This window comes from Peromyscus maniculatus, chromosome X (genome assembly GCF_049852395.1).
Source record: "Peromyscus maniculatus bairdii isolate BWxNUB_F1_BW_parent chromosome X, HU_Pman_BW_mat_3.1, whole genome shotgun sequence".
Classification (NCBI taxonomy): domain Eukaryota; kingdom Metazoa; phylum Chordata; class Mammalia; order Rodentia; family Cricetidae; genus Peromyscus; species Peromyscus maniculatus.
This window is the reverse complement of record NC_134875.1, coordinates 68,306,969-68,312,896: the sequence shown is the minus strand read 5'-3', so window position 1 is coordinate 68,312,896 and position 5,928 is coordinate 68,306,969. Positions and strand designations below refer to the sequence as shown.

Genomic DNA, 5,928 nt, shown 5'->3' with positions numbered 1-5,928 from the left:
CTTAGGTGACCTTTGTGAATTGGTCATTTGACCCCCAGAGGAGTTGTAACCCACAGGTTGAGAACCATTTCTCTAAAGCTTTCAATAATTTACATGTGGCTCACTGTAGTCAGTTAAACACAAACAACAAATTTGTAAGAAAAATAGTTAATCCTAACAAAAATGGGGCACATAAATATCTGATTACATAACCTTACAGGCTATCTGTCACTTAGAAATATAATTGATACCTTGTAGAAATCTAATAATTATGTATAATATTATTCATATTATATTGTTATAAAGCATCAAATGTTTGTAGAATAGTAGCTAGAATACAGTTTAAACTCTGTATATATTCCCATTATGGATAATAACTCTACTGAATAGTATCTAAGAATTTCTTCAACATCCCTATAGCACATTCTAATTTCACTTTCAGCCCACAGAGCTGGTATCATTAGCTAATTTTCATTCTAATCTCCTTCTTAAAATACGAGCTTATTTTACTGATGCAGCTTTTCTAAATCATTTTAGATTACATTTCTGTCTTCTGCTTTTGTTTTGTTGTTGCTGTTCTAGTTGTTACTGCCTGTAATGTCTTCTCTCTCCTACCTGTTTAAAGATTGTAATGGGCTTTGACAAAGTACAAGCTGAGTTTTAGCACTAGAGCATGGATGGGAGTAATGCTCTCAGGGCTTCTCCTGGGATGGGTGCTTCCATCCCTGATGATGTGCATGTGTCTACCTCATTGTTTTTGCTCACTTTAGTTACTCCCTTTCTGGGTTGGTTTTCACTAAGGCTTTTAGCTATGTTTATATGAGGCATATCATTCTTTCCTGGAAAGTTCAAGAAGTGCAGTCCCCATGCAGACCCCAATGATGACTCTCCAACCCCACCACTGTAAATGCAGTGTAATTCCCCAAATATCTGTTACTGTAAATGTTTGGAGCCCTTGCTGAGCTCCGCATGGCTCTGCTTCCTGTCCAACATGCAATCCCACCACACAGTGGGCCTGCTTAGCACTTGGGCACAGTGCTCCCCAATCACTGCCCACCTCATCATTCATCACCTCCACTGATGAATATAAATAAGCAGTAGATCCAAATTCTGGAGGTTTCTGAGAGCCATGTATTGCCTAGATGAAATTGAGCAAGACAATAACCATCAGAGGAGGCAATCATTGCCCTGGTTCTGTCATATTTCTAATTGAAGGATACTTTGGAACAATTCTCTACACAGGGGATTTTAGATATGCAACACACATGCTGAAAGAGCTTATCCTGACATTGGAAAAACAGATTTATCCTTTATACCTAAACAACATCAATTGTAATCCAGCTCTGATTCTTTTCCAAATTGATGCAACCCACTAGGTTGTCGAGTTTATTCAGAAGTACCCACAACATATCTTAAATATTGTTCTCCACAGCCTGGGAAAAGAATTACTGCCAGAGCAACCAGCACTGGAGTTTTGAACTTGGGTTAGGTGTTGAATCCTCAGTTCTTGGAGTAATTCAGCTGCAGAATTTGGCAGATATGTTCACAATAGAGGAAAAGGTCAGCAGCATCCATGCTGTGGACCACACGAGTTCTGACATTCTGACATGCTTCCGTTGAATCAGTCCCACTGTTTCATTGCTATCCTTCCTACAAGCAGGGAAATCTGCAGCCCTCACCCAGACATCCCTTATCATTTGACCATTCCTTCTACTCTGAGCTTCCTGCTTTTCTTTAAGAAAAAATAAAATAAAATAAAACAGCGCTGAGGCTTTGCCAGGTGGTGCCCATTGTTAATCAACAGCCCTATGGAGAGAACTTTCAGTGCAGCCTGAGTCCCAGGCTCTCCATGTCCCTCATTTGAGACTAGCAACACATTAGTTCCTTCTCTAGGAAAACGAATATGCTCTGAAAGTTAGAAAGGAAGCTAAAGAAGCCTTGAATCCAGGTGGTTGTGCTTGAATCCTCTGAAGAAAAGGCTGATGGGGCTGAAGTTGACAGAGACCCAATATAGAAATACAAGAAAGAACACATTTCTACCTGGATTGGGGACCTTTAGAAGCTCTTCGCCCACTCTGCAGGCTAGGAAGAAGTTGTTCCCATACTTCTGAATGGAGGAATGTTATTAACCAGTCCTTTTTGGTGACTTCAAAAGATGGAGACTGTTGTTAGCTGCTCACTTAAGTTTTTCAATGCAATTACAGTCAGTAGATGGATTTATAACTCTAGAACCTGGAGAGGAAATTGGCTTCAAATCTCTCTTTATATCATGGGAAGAAATGACTCATTAGCGAGAGGGAACCCAAAGTGACTGGGAAGGTTATGATTCTTCCCTGTCTCACATTAGCAAAGTTACTCACTTTTTCTGGCATGTTTTATAGATCAAATAAATGATACAAAATAGAAAGTATCTAAATTAAATTTGTTTTTAAATTAAATTTGTTCATGAGAATCTAACTGGTGGAGTATAAACAATAATGTTCTAAGAACAAATAGCTAATGTCAAACAACTTGAACTTTGTATCTCTCAAATCATATATTGCCATTTTTATAAATGTATAACATGGCACACCATATAAATTATCACACATCATTGTCTTAGAGACACCATTGATATAATATGCACCATTATCTTATGTACTCCTAAGGAAAAATTACTTCAAATTAAACTGGATATCCTATTGATTATAAAGACAGTCCAAATTCATAAATTTAAAAAAAATATGAAGAATGTGTCTTGAAATAATCATGCTATCCTTTCATTTCTTGCCATGTTATGAAGGATACCACACATTTTTGTGTGTAAGTACTCTCAATTATATCCATTGCTCTTGATAATTCTTCCAGCAATAGAAGTAAGGACCTTATGACATCCACAGACTTACAATGAAATATGCAATCATTAATATTTAACTTAAATGTATTTCTTTTCATGGCTATCAACTCAAATATTTCTGTTCTACCATTTCTATTCAAAAGAACCTTTTGAAGTGTGCTTTAAGCAAAAATAGAATAATTGTTCAATCTTGCTCTTAACCTAGACTTGCTCTTAAGGCAAGTGTCCTCAGGCCCATCACTTAATCTTCATGTTGAAGCTTCAGTTGCAGCTCTAAGGCAATATAACTCATTTCAGTGTATCATTCATGTTGATAAATAAGAAATTATGTATGTTTATGTTTATCATTTTGATACTTCTAGTTCCAAGAACATATCTAAGTAAGAAAATCATTTTTATTGATTGAAATTATAGAACAAGTAAGTCCAGTACAGACACACCTATCTATCTTTGAACCCTCCTACTTCCAGTAGAATTCAGCCTATCCTCTCATGTGAGCAATGCTTTTAAATAGGACACTTTTTCCCTTACAAAGGAATCTGGCACTTCACAAATTCTGAATTATATAGTTTCTCTGTGAGAATTAAAAACTCTTTATTTCCTCTTCTTCCTATTCATCAATTATTTTTCTTAAAGCTCAGATTGTGATCATGCTTTATATTGAAAAAAACAAAAATCCAACAAACAAAAAAAAATCTAAAACCTAAAAATAGTCAGAAGATAAATTCTTATCTTCTTTCTTTCTGAAATGTAACTTGAGATACATACTTTCTTTGGCCAATTTACTCTCTACCTTCACAATTCAGCTAATTGGATCATTACCAGAAACCAATGACTCTTATTATTTTAATGGGTTCATTTCCTTTGTCACATTATTATTTTGCCACATCATTAAAAATACTTCATCTATTTGATTTTCATAATCAATCTGGAACTTCAGTTCAAGAAAAGGCTACGACATGAAAATTAAGTAGTTGTTTTACACTTCCACTGTGTAAAAGGCCACATGAAAGTTTAAGATTTCTAATAACAAATATTAATTTATAAATGTGTAACAGTGAAATTTAATGATTATATGTGTAACTGTTTCTTTAGGACTATGTGAAAAGTTGATGCACACTTTAGAGACTATGTATATATTATATGTATATAATCCCTAGACAGCAATATAAACTTGGAAGATAAAAGTAAATAATGGCATTCCCACTCCTCCACTCATTAGTCATCATGCTTTTAGAGATTACTACAGGGTTTCTGATTAAGTGAGTACACTTATATCCAAATATTTTCCTTTTTAAATAAAATTCCAGTCTGAAATAGAGACTGTATAGTACCAAGAAGAGAGAAAAGATTAACCAGCAGATCAAACATATCTAAAAATTTATGGAAGACAGAATTCCCCAAAGGCTCCAGGATTAGAAGTCAAGAATGAAAGGTAATGTTGAAATATAGAGAATGAATTGAAATCCTGTATAAGCAATGATTGAGGAACTCAATATTAATATATCCTCTGCTAAGTATGCAGAGAACAGGCTAACTTATCACACAGCAATTATAGCATTCGTTTCTCAAGAAATTAAACCATTTAGAAAAAAATAAAGGCTTTTTGATGGATATTGTCAAGCCCAAATAAAATATTCTTTATTCTGGCCTGTATGTTAACATGTATTAGGAATTGATGAGACTACAGATCAATAGTCATCCTCCATTTTCTCACATTTTTTTAAGTGTTAGTTATGTAGTGTGTTCACTGCATAAATATTTGGCTGTCCTTCTCAAGTGAGAGATCAAATCTCAGATAACAATTGATAGAATTCATTGTTTTTATTTTCCTAAACATGAGAAAACTTAGCTGACTAGTATAAAGAAATTAATTCTTAGTAAAAAGTTAGAATCACAAACAAAAACTATCTGCAGACAAAGTAGAAAATCTAAGCAAACTCTACAAAACATTTATATGTAGAAAATTTTGACATAGTTTTACATACATGAAATACTACTCAGTTGTTTTAAGAAATAGAAAAAGATTCTTATATGTGTACCATAAAATACTGTTTCCAAAATAAAACAATAAAAATAGTAAAATAAATTGCTTAAATTTCTTAGAATGTTGAAAATAAGAAAAAGGCAGAGAAAATATGAAGAGCCTTGAATGACCACAACACAGAGGTCTTTATTTGCTTTTAAAAAGTAAGAGGATAGAAAGCAGAATGAATGCAATCTGCACTGCCAGTGAAATATATCAAACTAAAGATAAATAATAAATCAACTTTCAAATTTAAAAATTGCACAAAATAATTTGTTTTTGATTCATATTTTTGATATAATAATATAATTAGAGTCCTCTGTTCCTTTTTTCTTTCTCTAAATCTCTCACATACCTTTCTCCATATTTCTTAAAACTTAAGACCTTTTGTTTTCACTAATTGTTATTTTGATATCTGAAAAACACATAAAAGATAATAGTATTAATGATTTACCTAAAAATTATAATATACATAATTCAGTATATATATATATATATATATATATATATATATATATATATATATATATATATATATATAATTTTAGTGAAATTCTCTTACCTAGACTGACAGTGCTATCTCCAAGAGCAAAAGGAGCAAAAGACCACCTAACAAAACCCCCAATATGACACATGAAAAGTCTTCTTTCAGTGATTCTCAGGGCTGTCCATGTGATTCCCAAACCACACAGACTATTGTTATCCTTGGCTGCCCTCCAGAACTGGAAGTAAATCCCTTTTGTTGAAGAGATCATGTCATTAGAAACAGAGTACAGAGACCCCTGATTGCCCCTTTTCTGAGGACCAGATTGCAGACCAGGAGAGGGCATCATGTAAGCTTTCAATGGAGAGAAGCAACCTGAAGTCCTGCAAATGACATCTGCAATCAGCATAAACAATAACTCCAAGGGTGCAGTAATGGCACACATACCTTGGTGGTAACCAATGTCTTTATAATTGGATTTAAGACTTGATAAACAAGAGGAAAGCCTTGCTTGTATTGGGAACCTAGTTAAATATTAATTGCTAATGAAATAATGGGCCAAGTGGTGGTAGTGCACGCCTTAATCAGAGCACTTGGGAAGCA

General features: G+C 34.0%; 1 pseudogene; it reads left to right on the top strand.

The window, feature by feature from the left end:
• Positions 1-1,244: 1,244 nt before the first annotated feature.
• LOC102904642 (5' exonuclease Apollo pseudogene) lies at positions 1,245-1,993 on the top strand (annotated as a pseudogene).
• The last annotated feature ends 3,935 nt before the right edge of the window (positions 1,994-5,928 follow it).